We start from the raw sequence: 15,235 nt of genomic DNA, 5'->3' as shown, positions 1-15,235 counted from the left end.
AAGAGAAGAAGAGATGCTTCAGTAACCAACAGAGTCCCTAAACACATTCTCTGGAAAGAGCCAAAGACTGTAAAATGACCAGGCCATATGAAGGCCCAGCAAGGCTGTAAGCATGGACTTATTTATGTCCTGTCCTCACCAAGTGCTGTGCAGGCTGAGTATTAAAACAGATTGAGAAAATTAAAGTAACAAAATAACAGCTGTCAAAGATTTACAGAAAATTAAAATTGTGAAATCAATAGCTAAGATTAAAAAAAAAAACTAGAACAAAACTACACAATCTTCCTCTTGTAAAGGTTTGGGGAAGAACAAATACTCTCAGAACAATATAAGGCTGTATCATCAAAAGGCACCTCCAAAGTATGAGCATTTAATGAGTAATGGTCTTGGATCTTCCTCTGTGTCCACCAAAACCAAACAAGGGTAATGCTGAGCAATGCCAACACCCCATCCTTCCATGCCTGGAAATGCTCTGACTTCATTTTTCCTTCCAACCAGCAAGGAGGCAAGTAGACACAACACAAAATATGCTGTCAGATGTTGCTTTTAATTTTCATCAATAAAGAAGTTGAAACTATCTAGATGACTAAACTAGATGAGTCAAAAGAGGGAAGATAAGATATTTCCAGACATGTCCAGCACTGTGACACCTGTGTGCTCATGCCACACTGCCTGGGCTGAAAAGTTCAAAGGGGATGTTCCTCTGCTGTGGAAAAATGCAACCAGCTCAGGCATCCAAGAGCTCAAGCATTCAACATCAACAGCGTCCAGCCTGGAAAGAAAACAAGTCAAAACTTCAGTAAGCTGAGGCTATAATGTAAAAGGTTGTCTTATTTCACCTCAGTTCTGCACTTTTAAACTGAATTACTTTAGCAATATAGGATTTCAGGTTAACAGAGCTGTGTAAAATGTAAGAATCTATAGATCTAAGGGAAAATACTGCCCTGTGAACTGAGGGATATGCTTGAAGTATGTCAACAATCTGCTTCCCCTAAAGTCAGGATTTGAAACACTCTTTTTCAGCTACAGACCAGGGTTCTCATTCATTGCCTGCATGAGTCCTTTCTGTCACTGCTATTTCAAAACCCATCAAAGCATGATCGTCAGAAAAAAAGCTCATTTATTCATCTTATTCATCTGGGTGAATACCATAAATTTTGTTTAATGCTTCATAGAGACTCCAGTGAAAAGTTTGTTTTACTAACAAACCACAATCAGAACAAATGACAAAACTTCAGGTGAAATGCAGTCGTGGACTTTGGGTAGTGTGAGGCACAATGCAAAGTGCAAACTCATAGCCTGACTCACCGAGTACAATTCTCCCATCTCCAGAGCCAGCAAATACCAGTGACCATCAGCACAGAAGGACAGAATGGTTTGGCTTGGAGGAGACCTTCAAATCTCTCCTCTTTTAGTTTAAAACCAGTCCCTCTTGTCCTATCCCTATATGCCCATGTAAAAAAATAACTCTTTTTCATAAGCCCCTTTAGGCCCTGGCAGGGGCTCTGAGCTCTCCCTGGAGCCTTCTCTTCTCCAGGTGAGCACCCCCAGCTCTGCCAGCCTGGCTCCAGAGCAGAGGGACTCCAGCCCTTGGAGCATCTCTGTGGGCTCCTCTGGACTCACTCCAACAACTCCAAATCCCCAGACCTGGACACAGCACTCCAGGTACTCACATAACAAGGAGTAAGAATCCTTGACCTGCTGGACACACCTTTCTTGATTCAGCCTAGGGTAGGGTTGGCTTTCTGGGTTGCATCTGCTTGTTGTTGGCTCATGCCCAGCTTTTCATCCACCCCAAGTCCTTCTCCACAGGGCTTCTCTCACTGAGTTCCCTCTGTCTCACTATCAGAAAATTCTGTTTTAAAATATACATTTAGGTCACAGAAAACACTTGAATACCCTACAAAAACATACAAAACTGAGTAAAAATGTTGAACTAAGACAATAACAGATGGAATAAGAACTAAAGAACACAAATTCTTTAGCTAGGCTGTGGACCTGATAGGAAGGTGAAAAGACTCTTAGGCACAATTCCACTTGGCTTCTGTTTGCTGCTTTTACAAGACCTCAAAGCACTTTTTAAAGAAAGACACTATCAATATCAGGTTTGATTGCATCTCATCTTTACAGGACACAGCACAAAAGTAGATGTTCACTCTGGCCTCACACAGCCCAGACAGGTCTTAACATTTACTGCTCTTTTGGTAAGTTCTCTGGTAAAATAAACAGTTTGTAACAGTTAAAGAATATTTTTAAACTCTGTTGAGGATAAAGGGAGTACAGCCTTCAGCAATATATAAGACTTTGCTTTCAAGCAAACATTTGGCTTTTTTCACAGCACAAAACATACAGAAACAAACCCACCAGGTATTGCCTGCACACTCAATGCAGTGAGGAGAGAAAAGCACAGGCCCACAGGACAGCAGGATCACAGTACCCTGCCAGCTTCATCCACAGATCAATCCAAGCAAGAGCAGAAAAGCTGGCAAAGGAAATAATGACCTGAATAAGACTCAGTCCTGTACAGAGGATGAATGTGAATAAGACTTTTGTAGCATAACTAGGGATCTACACCTAATTTGGTCTGACATGGTGCACAGGTCTCCAGCAGGATCTCACTTGCAGTAACCAGAGTCCCCAGCAGCAGTTCCAGGAGGTTTCTGCAAACAACTGCTGCCTGAGCTTCTGTCCCAGAGAACACTTGGAGGATTCGTAACAAAACTGTCTAAAACCAGGACTTGACTCTCAGGGGAAACAGAGAGTGCAGTACAGCCTGGGAAAGACAGGATCTCTTCTTTCTATACAGACAACTTGTGTTTTGCTGAATCCAAGGCTTTACTGTCAAGTCTTATGCTTGGAGATACAGCCTGCAGGCTTTGTTCTGGCAGAAATAATTCACTAAGTCACCTTTTTTTCCCCTGCTGACATATATCAGTAAATAAATAACATGGGGTGGGGTTTGAACAAGGGGTGAGGGGGTGAAAGCTGCTCAAAGAACAGAAAACAATCATAAATGACCCTCTGATCTTCAAAGCTCTTAGAAATCCAGAGGGGGAGCAGCAGACAAGGTATTAGGAAATCCAGTGGTTATTGCACAAGGTCTCCTTCACTCAGTGCCAAGATTCAAATATCACTGGAAGAAGCTAAAAAGCCTTCTCCTCTGGCTATGACAGTGTGCCCAGTTGCCAAGCTGAGAGTCTCCTTTGTTATTCCAGTGCATTATGACAGACAAGACCTCAGACTCCAGTATTGTCCATCTTAGTCCACATCCCAAGTGTTTGTTATTATTCTTGATGCAGAATGTCTCCATACAGAATCCTGGTCTGTTTGGCCCCACTCTGATGCACCTTCTCCCACTGCCCAAGCTCTGCTGAACAGCCCTTCCTTCCTCCCCACATCCCCCTGTGGGGATGGGGAATTGCTCAGATGATGGAGGCTGCTAAGGAAGGTGACGCAGTTCAGATGTAATGTCCTTGGGGCACACACTATCTGTAAACCTCAGCAGGATCCTGTTCCATAATTAAACACATCTGATCTTGTGACAGTAAGAGAGATATCAAATTGGAACATAACAATACAATGATTAAAATTCGGGTGTGGTACAAGTCACAGTAGTGTGGCAGTGATGAATGTCACACCAGTGGTGTTTTGGAGGGATGAAGTAACTTATTTTCACATATCTGTACAATTAAATTTTCCTTAAGTAGTAACACAAAAAAACATAATTAAGTGCTTCTGTGTTAAACCATATCCTATTTTTCCCTCTAAGTTTTTTTCTAAAACCACTTACACAGAGCTTCATAAAGGCCTGCTGAAGACATCAACCAGGCTTCCTAATGCAGAATGACTGATTTCTCTGGCCATCAAGAACACATTTATACCTCAAAGAACTGAATGAATTCAAGAGAGGGAAGTTACCATTCATTTCTTTGCCAGCAAGTTCTTTGCCTTTTTGCTCCACTGCTAGAAGAAGCAGTTCCATGAACTGCAGAATGATCCTCTGATGTACAAAACAGTCAAATCCCATCAAATTACCCAAAGAGCATTTTGCACCATAAACAGCAATTTCACCCACAGATTTAGGTGCTGTTCCCTGTGAATGTGGGGTCAAGAGTCTGGTCCATGATGGAGCAGAGACAAGAGTGATAGGAATGTCTACCCACTGCTGTCTCCTGCTGATCTGGCACAATGACCTGAATGTTTTGGGAATGTGAATTTTTAATTTGTCTTCCCTATAACTACATTCTCCTGTTTAACCTCAACAGAGGGTTTGGATGCCCAGGAGGCTTTTGTAGAGATTGTCAGTATTCTCTAGCAGCTGAAGCATGATCAGGGTCACACCCCAAGGTGTTCCTCTAGAAATGTGGCAATTGCCCAGAACAAAAGTGAACAGGCTTTGAGCCAGGGAGCTTCTTGCAGGCAGGTGGGCCAAGCCATGAGTCACTGAAGCTGCCTGGAATGGAAGAGGGAACAGTGACCTACTGAAGAAACTAAGATATTATTAAGATGAGAAGACTACTTGGGGGTTTTTTGTTGTTCAATTGCTCAGCAACAAGTGAAGCAAGCAGGGAAGACATGAACACACACTCAGAGCAAGGAAGATTTGAGAAAGAAGTGCTAACAGATCCCGTATTTTGGGCCTAGTTTTAAAGTGGAAGGCAGTCTTAATGAAAACACACTATGCTGCTTGTTCCTTCTGTGAAAGTTTTTGACCTATCACCCAATTTCTGTTAAATGTCAGAGTTGTAGATTTCAAAGATACTAAATTCAAACAAGGTTCACTAAAATGGGTCCTAAATAGAAGAGGAAAGACTGTCTGCTAGAGCTATGGGGGAAAGGCCATAATGTAAGCACAAACCTTATTAGATAGCAAAGAATCACAGCATGAATTAGGTTGGAAAAGACCTTTGGGATCACCAAGTCCAACCTATGACCTAACACCTCCTCATCAACTAAACCATGGCACTGAGTGCCAGGCCCAGTTTTTTTCTAAATTTGTCCAGGGACGGTGATTCCAGCCCTTCCCTGGGCAGACAGTTCCAGCACCCAATCATGCTCTCAGTGAAGAAGTTTTCCCTGATGTCTAACCTAAACTTCCCCTGGCACAGCTTAAGGCTGTGTCCTCTCATTCTGTCAGTGGTTGCTTGGGAGAAGAGACCAACCCTCACCTGAGCACAGCCACCTTTCAGGAGGCTGTAGAGAGTGATCAGGTCACCCCTGAGTCTCCTTTTCTCCAGGCTGAACAACCCCAGCTCCCTCAGCCGTTCCTCACAGGGTTTGTGTTCCCAGCCCCTCACCAGCCTCGGGGCCTCCTCTGGATGTGCTCAAGTGTTTCAATGTCCTTCCTAAACTGAGGGGCCAGAGCTGGACACAGCACTCAATGTCCTTCCTAAACTGAGACACCCAGAACTGGACACAGCACTCAAGGTGTGGCCTCACCAGTGCAGAGCACAGGGGCAGAATGACCTCCCTGCTTCTGCTGGCCACACCATTCCTGATCCAGGCCAGGTGCCCTTGGCCCTCGTGGCCACCTGGGCACTCTGCTGGCTCATGTCCAGCTGCTGTCACCAGTACCCCTAGGTCCCTTTCTGCCTGACACTCTGTCCCCAGCCTCACTGTTGGGGGTTGTTGTGGCCAAAGTGCAGAACTCAGCACTTGGACTTGTTCAACTTCATATTGTTGGACTAAGCCCAGCAATCCACAAGAGGCATGTCCCAGCCACAGGAAACCTCAGAGGTCACTAGACTCCAGAGAATCTCAGTACAAGAGAAAGCAAGAGCAAACCAGCTTTACTAGTTTGGCTGCTCATTTTCAACAGAGAAGTACAGCCTGGGCAGGCTTTGTGAGCCAGAATCCTGCCTGATTTAGAAATCCCACATAAAGCTGTGATGTTTCTTTAAATCAATTGTCTGAAGAGGCTGGAAAACCCAACAGTGTCACCAGCCAAGGGAAGAGTACCTGGATGGCTGCACTGGTGGGAGAGAGCTGTTACAGAGCATGAGCTGGGGACCACTCTAGAAGGGAATCAGACCAAACGCAGCAGCCCATGTATCAGGAGCCCAAATGTCCATGTGAGAAAGAGACTGGCATGACTGAAGGGCATCTCTGGCAAAGGACACAGCTAAGCCCACCCTCCTGCCCTGCCAGGTTACAGCAGGCCTTGCTTTGCTCCCAGAGCTTCTCATTCATTCTGGAAAAAACTTTCCTCTGCTAAGAAGCAGGGGCACTCAAAGCCAGCTCTATGAAAGCAAGCCTGGATATGAGTTTTTGAAGGTTGAAAACTGCCAAACTTTCATTAAAGCAGTCCTAAAGTTTTCAGTTACTTCAACATCTGCCTGTATAAATAGAACATTTTTCTCAAAGTCAGCAGTGGTCTGTTTTTAACTTCACTATCCTTTGATGTCTTTGCCCAGGGGGCTGGAAATGCTACTTTGCAGCATCACAACAAAAGCGTAGCAGGATCTTCTGCATCAATAGTTGATGAGTCAGGAATCTGATATAATTCAGCCTTCACTTTTGGCTGTTTCTGTTAACCTGGATTTGCACCACACTGCTCAACCTGTACAGAATGCTCAGTATCTTCTCCTAGGAAGTGGCCATCTGTTAGTCCTGACACAGCTGAACTAATTTCAGGTTTCAGCACTGTGTATGAGCTGTAAGGCACCAAGCAAACAAGGCTTGAGGAAAACCTCCCAGAAATCAGACTGGGGGATGCTACATCTTAGTCACTGATATAAGGGAAAATCAACTTAGAGCTGCTGCTTCTGCCTCATTGATGGCAGGACTTTTCCACCATTACTTGCCAGCCAGACAACTTCCACATTAAAATTCAGCAGCCCAATTTTCAAAGGTAGGCAGGGTTGATTACTGTGAGGTTTCCAGCACTCCCTGCTACAAGAGAAGTGGAAAAGGAGTAAAGCACTTCAGTACCTCTCAAAACCCCTACAGGTAACCAAAATGAACTCAGCTCCTTTGCAGCTGGGTGCCAAATCTCACCCTGTAAGCAGAGGGAACGTCTGCTCTCCATCCAAGGTGCTACTGTACCATGGGATCTCTTCCTCAGCAAGATGAGAAGGGACTTCACAGGAGCTGTTCTGATTTCTAGACCCAGCGAATTACCGAGCACAGGCAGTAGGTGAGGGAAACTTCATCTAAGCCATCTAACTTCATCTAATCCTTGCTTTTGTGAAGGTTAAACACATTTGATAAACTCTGAGTAAACCACAGATCATTCATGTTGAGTTAATCTCATTAAGGCTCACACTTCTAGCTCTTTTCTAAGCTGGTAGGAGGCAGAAGAAACAAGAAGTGAGATCAAAATGAGCTCATGGTGCCAAATGCTTTCATGTTACACATGGAACAATGTCATCCTGCACTAATTTGTGCTGTGGTTTCTTATTCCTCTGCATCCATTTTCTGATATATTCAAGATGGACTAAATGGACATGCTAAATATAAGTTACAAAGCTGACTAACAGTTTTGTTTTTTAATATATTTAAAGAAATGACTGAATATAGTACTGTTAGCTTTCCCTCAGCACTCTTGTTCATCATGAGCAATTCCATTCCAGAACAGGTAAGAAAAATTTCACTCATCTTCCTAAGAAAAGAATTCACTTCTGTCTTAGATAAACACCATTTACAACCTTCTATGTAAATTCACGGGTGCACCACTACACAGATCAGTCAAACTAAGGCAAGATTTAGAATTTTCCTTTTACTAGTTCTGCAATGTTTGTATCCAATCAGCCATTTAGTAAAACTCAGATTCCCAAGAAAGGGCACTCTCTGCACCACTTATGGGCAGTATGGCAAAGTCAAGTCTTTAGGAATTATATGTACAACTGATCATGAGGAATCAGCCAAATCAGTCTCACTGTTTTCTCCTGTTAGTCTACTAAGGCTTTGGAGAGGACAGAACTTACACAACTTAGAGCATACAGAGACTCTTTTCTAAGGTATTTGTCTAGAAAAACACCACAATAAAAGGAGACACCAGAGACCAGGAACCTCAAAGAAGAGAAAATGGTTTTGCTCAGTAAGAGACATGCTTCACCCCTTGGATCACACAGGTGCTGTAAGTCCAATCTCCTTTGTCACCAGAGACCAGCATTCTCTTTTACTACCCAATGCAACAATGCACATTTATTTCAGGTTTCACTTAGAGTGCCTTTATCTTCTAAGCTGTGTACCTCAGAGAAAAACACAGTATCACAGCAGTTTCACCAACACTAGTCATCCAAAAATTGGTTTTGAGGGCTAAAAGGATACATTGTCCTGACTGATCTCTGTCCTACACAACCTCAGATTTTGACATCAGGTCCAAAACTTATATATAAAGCAGAACCTCAAGTGTGGGAAAGCAACTGCACATACAGGTGCTGACTTCTGTGGAACAAAGTCCTGTGGCTTAAGTGAGGAAAAAAAAGGTCAAGAAAGGTTTTCTTCCATTTTAAGATGCTTTAGTGTGTGAGAGAGCTCTTGTTCTCAAGAGGCAAATGTGAAGGGCAGCCTTGTTCCCTTGGGAAATGGTCAGCTCCTCTAAGAAAACACCCCACAAAATAAGAATTCAGAGCTTGCTCCTGCATTTCTCCCCAGCTTTATGACTGGAAAGGCTTTTGTCTCTCAAGCACAGGAACAGGCAGATTACTACATTCAATATCTGCCTAGATAAAAACAGCATGTCCCAGAAAGCTGGAGTGAAAACTGAAACAGCCACAGGAGTAGAAGTGTGTATGTAGGTGCTCATGGTCATCCAAACTACCAGGACAAGCCTGGATCTTTACCTGCAAGTAATAGAAGAAATGGCAGTACTGGGGCTTGGGACTCCTAGATGCAGCTTATGGCTTCAACATGCATTCAATGCAGTATTTTGGGCTGTCTGCCATCCATTTTTTCCAGTGAAAAATTCAAGTACAAAAAATCCACATCAGCATTTCAGGTCCCTCAGAGCTTACCAGCTGTGGGGAAGCACTGTAAATTCACAGGCAAGTCTTTCACCCAGCATCAGGAAATGAGCCAATTTCTTTTGTTTTTTTCAGATGATTATTGATGATACCACCAATAGAAGTGGCGAAGCACTAAAATCATGGAGAAAAGCCAGAAAACATAAAATATATGCAATTTGAGGCAACGCATTATTGGTCCTGCTATTACTACTACAACTCAGGTAGTAGTTTCTGACAACCTATCTGTTCAAGACTTTAATTTAGTTCTCATGAATTTTGCAATCATCTTTAAAGTTCAATAAAATGAAGCACGTTGAAGGCAAAGACATGGGGAAAGTGATAAGGAGAGAAGTGTTCAGCAGTGGGCATGTGAGAGCTCATGTACATGCTACAAGTGTTCACATACCTGTCCATCAAGATTCTTTATTTTTATCTGCCATTTAACTGGAAGCTGTAGAATATTTCATTTCAAACACAAGCAGTTGCTGGTGCATATTAATGAATATTAGCACTTACAGCATGCTACAATACTGTCAGAAAGGGTAGCTGTGCAACTTGCTGGTTTCCATGATTTTAGAGCACAGAGGTAGGTGGGTTTGTGCACATATTATTCAGCTGTCCAAGAAGAAAGAACAAACAACCCATTATGTCTGTCTGAGAAAAAAAAAACAGTCTGCTGTGGCAAAGACAAATCAGATTTTAGTGATGCTGCAGGGACACAAATGCTGGATTCTGGCTTCAATTTGTGGGGTGAGAAGATTAAACGTGCTCTGCCATTTAATAAACTTTACACTAAGCTCTGCTTTTCTCTGCCTCACTCTTTTATCAAAAGCATGAAGCCACTTATCAGATATATTCCAGGCATGCTTCAAATATTATTACCAACTTAAATAATATCAATTGCCTCAGCTGCTAGAAAAAGAAATAAAAGGTGGGGCATAGGTCAGAAGCCCACAGTTTGGACCAAATACTGTCCCGAAGTTAATTCCTGTTACAAACACAAAGACAGGATTACACATAAACGATTATATTTTAGGCATCAGTCAATTTCAACACGCAGAGAAGAAGCAAGAGAAGCATAGCCTTGGTGTATTATTAAACAAGAACCAAATACAAAGCTATCCAGTTAATCACAGAGACTGCTGACATTTTATTCACATTCCCTTGTGTGTTCAGACAGCTTCCATCCTGTCCCAACAACTTAGAAACTGCTGGCACAGAAGTGAGGAAGCAGCAGTGAAAGCAATGCTCCTCATGGCAGCAATTTGCTGTTGTGCCATACTATCAGATTTGTATGGTTTTCTGATTATCAAATGACTGCCTTGATGCTGATGTATCTAAAAACAGAAGAAGTTTTCATGTAATCACATGCCATTTGAAAAAAGAAAAAAAACCCCTTTTTAAATGCAGCAGCTCAGCTAGACTTCACAGGTGTGGAGAAGGGTTCTGAAGCATTACTCCACAACTCAAAACCAGGATGCCAATTGCTGTGTGTATGTGGAGAAAACTGCTTCTTGTTTGTATTTAACTAGAACCTGAACTAGAAGTCTGGTTCAACAGCCCTAATTCGTATCTCACACCAAAAAAGAAAAAAATATTGGAAGATCAAGGAGGGGAGAGAGCAAATGCTGATATGTCCCTATGGAAAAAATTAACCCATTCCTGTGCTTGAACACCCATAAGCATTTCCACATCCACAGCTCTGCTTTTATCCTTTACCAAATAATTCCTAGAGGGAGTATTCAAATAGCAGTGAAGATTTTGGAAAAGTGCTTGAAGATGTCTTTTTTCTTTTAAATGACCTGAAGATCTATGAAGAGGATGTCTCTCTTGATGGAAGGAACAGATCTACATGAGCTGAAGTATTTCCCTGGGTAAGAGAAGATTGATGTGCAGGCCAACTCACAGCTATATGTGCTGAAAAAAACCTGCAGAGAGAATTATGCCCCTGTTTGAAAAAGCAGAGCAATGGGAGGAAAAAAAACAAGAAGAGGAGAAGAGATAATCGCAGTAGATGCAGTAAGCATTTACAAGTATATTCAGTTATGGCTTTAAAATGTAACTATTGCATTTTTAAAATAGAAATTATAATGCTCTGTTGTACCTCAGTGTTGTGCCAGACAACCTCCACACTGAGAATCATTGTCTTGTCCTCCCAATACATCCAATTGTCCACCACTCAGCTTTCAAAAGAAGAGGACAATAAGGCATTTCTAAAGAAATTGCTGCTTCAGAACAACACATATTATACTATCAAGTGCCCACCTATACACTTTCTCCCTCAGATACACCAGGAGCAGGTAATGCTCTCTAAAACTCCAGGTTTCCTGCTCATAGTTGACACTGTGCTGGCACACATGACATTCCCAGCAGGGCACTATCAAAGCAGTCTCCAGGTAAAAAATCTGATTACTTTTTACACTGAGAAAGGTTCACTGCCCTGCAAGCTCAGAACTGCCCCACTCCTGGAAAACAACGTTTTTTCTGCAGATCTGTGCTTTGGGCGAATTCCTGTCTGACAGGGAAAGTCCTGTCTGACACAAGGGACCAAAAGTTGGGAGTCTCTCCCTGTTCCCCACTGCAAACTCAATCAGAACAGTTCTTGCAGGATAACACAAATATAAGAAAGGATACATTCTTAGTAACTGTATTGTGCATACGGAGAACAAGAATTTTGTCACAAATGAGAAGAGGATTAGGCCATTGTGGAGGTGGGGTGCTGTACTTTAGGAATGGTTTTCCCACTGGAACCCATGCATTGCTTGCTCACACCTCCCTCCCCAATCCTACAGGGGGCTGGAGAGAAGAATTGGAGGCACAAAAGGTAAAGATCAGGGCCTAAGATAAGAAAAATTTACTAAAAACAGTAATTAAGTAAGGAAATTACCAGTAACAGCAACAATATTAGTAACAGGGTGCAAGGGAGGTGAACACTTCACCTGCAGTTTGGTCACGGTGCCCAGCAATCCCTGACTGCTGCCAGACCCCTGAGGACCCCTCCCACCTCCCTAGCAATGGTAAGGTGGTATCAGAATAACCTTCAGGTGCTGACCATGCCCCCTCCTCCCTACTGCAAAAATTAACCCTGTCCTGGCCAGAACTGGGACACGGGGGTAAATCAGAAGCAAAAGCTTGTGATTCACTGGGCTGGAACAATCCCATCAAATAAGATCAATCCGACACCAAGCTACCAGCCAGCTGCACTCAAGTCCCAAGCATCAAATCACCATGAGTGATTTAACACCACTGCGAGTTCACACTGGCTGACTTGCTCCTCTAAGGACAGCTATGAAGAAAGAATTTCCCACAACATTTATGGCTATCATGAACTTCTTCCTCTCTCCATCCTGCTTAATTTGTTGCTATTTATCTATACTCCTTTGCCATGGAAATTCAGGCCAGTATTTTCCACTTCACTGCCCAGAGGCAGTCATCTACATCTGCCTGCAAGTCCTTCAGCAGCTTCTAAACTGCAGAGCTACTGGTAATTCCTGTTGCAAGCAGCTGGAGCTGCAATGGCTCAGCACCTCTGTAGAGAACAGCCTACTCAGTGTTTCAGTGCTAACTCGGTGGTAATTTGAACATTCATATGTTGGAATTTTATTCCTGATTTCAAACATTCCAGTAGATAAAGCCACATGGCACAAAGCCACTGCAACCCAGCCATGGGTGGCCTGGTTATCAACGTTCCCAAATAACTCCGTGCATAGAATGGAACAGAGGAGCAGTTTTCATGTTCCAGGCCTCCTAGGGCTCATCATAAACAGGATTTAACTGTAGCATTATTCTAAACGGTGCAACGGATCTCCCTGTAACTGACAGGGAGATCTTTACAGAGGAAAAGGCTGCTGAACAAGCCTTTCCCTCCACCCCCAATCACCTCAGAGAATTTAATTAATTTTTTTCCTCCATCTCAGATGTAGAAATCAAGCCTAAGCTACAAAGTAAGCACAAAACTTCAAGGTATTGCATACCCTCCTCCAAATTTCTGCTCTGCACAGACTCAGAAGACAGTTTTGGTAGTGTGCTTAAAGCAGTAGCTTCAAACAAAACACATTCTTAAAATCCACCTTACTCTGTGATTGCAGCTACAGCAGACACACAACAGTTGATCTTTTGAGGTGACAAGAATTTGGGGTGTCTGTAGCATCCCAAGCCTGAAATACAATGTGTTTACATGGTCATCACTGAAATACTTTATTCTCTGAACTGCCCTTGATGCACTTACCCTCACAAGACTCAAGGAAGAGACTTCCCCCACCATGTTTTGCAGATCAAAATTGAGAATTCAAAGCTGCCTGCAGTATTATTCTAGGTTTTCTTGTGTGATTTTAGGCCAATCTCTGCTCTGTGAGCTCCCTTTCACATCTGCCTCAGAAAAAAAAAAAAAAAAAAAAAAAAAAAAAGTCTGAGTAGGACTGGCATTATGACAGTGCCAAAAAGCACAGAAGCTGTGGTGCAAACTGAACAGGCTGAGCCTTGTTAAGGATGGGTTCAACAAAGTGAAGCACAATCACTAGAAAACAGTCCAGAAGATGCTGAAGTTTAATTAAAAGAAAAGGCAGAGACACCACAGTGCAGAGAAGCATGTATGTCCTGCTGGGCTCAGCCCATGCTAACAAGCCCATCAGCCTCGATTTTTCCAGTGAGGAATTGCAGAGAAGCCAGACAATGAGGAAAGCAGCAAGGACCAATTCAGTCAAACCAGACAATAATTCTTATAATCACTCAAAAGTCCAACTTATGCAAAAAAACTCCCATGGTAACACAGTAACCCTTCCCCCAAGCCTGCAACTCAGACTGTGGAGCAGAACTGAACCCACTGACAGTCTTCATCCTTCTGCCCTCCCCGCTCACAAGGGGCCAGAGTGAAAACTGACTGCCTGAATCCCATTAATGACAGAATTAAAGCAGGAGCCCAGATCTCTGTAACCAGCTCCTTCCCCACATACTCACCTTTCACAGCTAAAGCCACTGACTTAAGGAACAAGACTGCCAAAAGCATGAAAATCCAGGTTAGGCACTATCATGCACAGAAAACAGAGTGTCTGTGTTTCCATGGGGACAGCGGTGAGCGCACAACGAGCCGAGTGGGCAGAGCCGGCACAGCACAAGGAGCACACACACAACACACACACGCCGGACAGTACCGCACCCCACACCCGGCACAGCCACACGGGACACACCGCACATCTCCGGTCTGCAGCGCCAGACGGGATTCTCCGCAGAGCAGGGGCCGCTGGAGAAAGGTTCCTGCTAGTTCGTGTCTTCAGATCAGACCAGCAGCGCTTTAACTCCTCCCCGGATTTGCTGGTTATAGAAATCCCGGTGGAGGAGGCCTGCCACATCGAAGAAATACAAGTCCCCTGACTCCTCCCTCTCAGTTTCGGAGTGGCAGGAAGCATCACTGGGCCTCCCAAGTTAGATGTCAGGAAGGAAGGCAAATCACAGGGGCTGACAGGGGGACACACTGCAGGGTCATGTGGCACACAGAGAGGAGCCCAGGGCTGTGCAGGAAAGGGGGATGCAGCAGGGGACCAAGTGCTGCTTGCAGAGGACTCTGCATTGCACAGCACTGGTTTTTTTGGGTAAGCCCTCCACACTAAGCTGGGGGCAGACCCCAGATGAAGCTGACACCTACAGAACCAGCAGGCAAACCTACAGAGCTGAGAAGTCTTGAAGTGAGAAAAAGCAAGTGAGTTTCTTGCTGACCAAAAAGCCTGATGGGACTGCAAGGCAGCAGCAGCCACCTCCCAGCAACAGTCAGCATGGCAGGAGCATCCCCAGAGCAGCCACTAAAACCTTCTGTACTGTATTAGACCTCAGGTGTCTGTTTATGCTCAAAAGTAGAATAAAGGCCTGCAATAAAATTAATAAAAATATTCTATCAACTGCAATAGTTAGAGGCCACTTCTGCCCATGTTTATGTGAATAAGCTTGGGCACGCTGAGCAGTGTGGGGTGGGGATTGGGGGCTGGCTCCTTACACAGCTGCACAGTTGAGCTAATTCCTTTATGAAAGTGAACGAGCCATTTACAGGCAAGCCAAATGCACACAGACACAGCAAAAGCATGAAGCTATAGAGGGCTTGATGAAATTAAACTCCCCAATGAATTTCAATTATATTCCTTCAACAACTTAATAAATGGCAAGCTTAAATTACTGGAAAAACAAAGTCATTTGACTGGTCATTGAAGTACATTTCTATGGCTTATGTAATTATAACCCCATGGCAAAACTGCACCATTTGAAGTACTGTTTAAAAAAAGGAAAGAAATTAAAAACCA

The 15,235-nt window shown here is 43.6% G+C and overlaps 1 protein-coding gene and 1 long non-coding RNA gene across 4 annotated transcripts in view; both read right to left on the bottom strand.

Moving 5' to 3' along the window:
• Positions 1 to 15,235, bottom strand: part of CASTOR2 (cytosolic arginine sensor for mTORC1 subunit 2) — a 127,724-nt gene that overhangs the window by 76,077 nt on the left and 36,412 nt on the right. The gene's annotated exons all lie outside the window — the stretch shown is intronic.
• LOC310917299 lies at positions 539 to 14,244 on the bottom strand. Its single transcript, XR_014591427.1, has 3 exons — positions 14,135 to 14,244; positions 13,177 to 13,316; positions 539 to 772 (listed from the first exon to the last, which is right to left on the bottom strand). It is a non-coding gene; the product is annotated as an uncharacterized lncRNA (long non-coding RNA).

The sequence above is a fragment of the Zosterops lateralis genome, assembly GCF_965231275.1.
Source record: "Zosterops lateralis genome assembly, chromosome: 19".
Lineage (NCBI taxonomy): Eukaryota > Metazoa > Chordata > Aves > Passeriformes > Zosteropidae > Zosterops > Zosterops lateralis.
This window is presented reverse-complemented; position numbering and strand designations above follow the sequence as displayed.